Here is a 1,562-nt window from a genome sequence, read left to right on the forward strand (position 1 = left end):
TTCTCATCTGATATTTATATTTTATTTTAGCTTTATTTCAATTATCAAAAATGATATTTAATCGTTTTAGTTAACATTAACAAATTTGGCTATTATCATCAACATGATGTCAGGAGTGTGTCTATGATGCTTACAATGCTGTCTAAGTAGGCAGCCCACTAGGATTTGGCACAGAGCCATGCTGTACTACACAAGCAAGTGAATCCATATACCTGTCCTTTGTGTTCTCCCAGAACCACCATAATGTAGTCTGAGTCGTTCTTGGGTACAATGGTCTCTAGCATCTTCTGTCTAATATCTGAAATAGACAAATGAGTAAAACTTACAACCAGCTATTAGACCAAAAAGCCTCACTGTTAAAATGTCTCTTATAATGGTCAAGGTCAGAGTGTGTCATACCGTCCAGCAGTCTGCCCTCCTCTGTACGACACACACAGGTGTGGGGCGTCAGGACGTCCTCCACTCTCATCTAAACACATGAAACAAATTCAAAAATGTATAACTTAAATGTATACTAATATTTTGTGTCAAAATGTGTTCAGCTTATTTATGAAGACAAGAACACATCCTGTGTGTTTCCCTCCAAAACACCAATACAGACACTTTAGTATCTCTCAGCATAAAAACAGATACTTTACGAAACTAACCAGGCTCACTATAATAGAAGCACCTTTGAGTTGTAGTATTTGCCTCCTTTGAATGCTTTATCGATGAAACGCACATGGAGGTCTCTTTGGAGCCATGAGGGGGCTGGAGGTGAGGGCCGCGACTCCTTTGCTGGAGGAGGCTTCTCTCTGGGACGAAGAGCAAGTTCATGCAATTAAATACTGATTCAGTAACATATACATGCAAAATACTGTGTTCTTGAGTGCCTGTCTTACTTGTCTGCACTTGATTCTCTGTGTTTTCTTTTCTTCTGATCTCGGTCTCTGTCCTTCCCCCTCTCTCGATCTCTATCTGTCTTTCCTCTGTCATCTTTGCTGTTTATCCTCTGCTCTCGTTCCCTCTGCTGTTCCTGCTCTTTTTCTCTCTCTTTGTCCTTGTGAGCTTTACTAAGACGACCTGATAGACAGAAAGGACCATTTTAACTGATAAAGATCTGGTAAATAAAATCACACATTTTCTTTTTAAAAGAGTAAAAAATAGTTAAATTTTTAAAATGACTTTTTTTATTACTATTTGTGTAAACCGGTTTCACGTGTGCAAACCAGCCTGTGTGAAATATGTATCCCAGACCACACAGCTTCTGATTACAGCAAAATAAAGCCTTGCTGATGATGTTTTGGGTTTAAACGCTTGAACCCAACTGGCTTGTTTTCCCACAAGCTCAAATTGTATACTTAACTTTTCTCATTCAATTTAAAGACATCATGAAATCAAAACTGACCCTGTTTACTTAAAGTTATGAACACAATTTATCAGTGCACATTAAACCACATAAAAATCAGAACTCACTTTAACAATTCAGTGAAATCATAATGAACCAAAAAATAGCCTGCACTACATTATTTCCCTCCGGACATTCAGTTTCACTAGAAACAATGTCACAATCTGGAAAGCAA

The 1,562-nt window shown here is 37.9% G+C and overlaps 1 long non-coding RNA gene across 1 annotated transcript; it reads right to left on the reverse strand.

Annotated features, from left to right (window-relative positions):
- Positions 1–110: 110 nt before the first annotated feature.
- Positions 111–1,135, reverse strand: LOC107746399 (uncharacterized). The gene is made up of 4 exons (XR_001640684.1): positions 882–1,135; positions 671–794; positions 400–469; positions 111–298 (listed from the first exon to the last, which is right to left on the reverse strand). It is a non-coding gene; the product is annotated as an uncharacterized LOC107746399 (long non-coding RNA).
- Between the last annotated feature and the right edge of the window lie 427 nt (positions 1,136–1,562).

The sequence above is a fragment of the Sinocyclocheilus rhinocerous genome, unplaced genomic scaffold, assembly GCF_001515625.1.
Source record: "Sinocyclocheilus rhinocerous isolate Xijiao unplaced genomic scaffold, SAMN03320098_v1.1 scaffold37072, whole genome shotgun sequence".
Classification (NCBI taxonomy): domain Eukaryota; kingdom Metazoa; phylum Chordata; class Actinopteri; order Cypriniformes; family Cyprinidae; genus Sinocyclocheilus; species Sinocyclocheilus rhinocerous.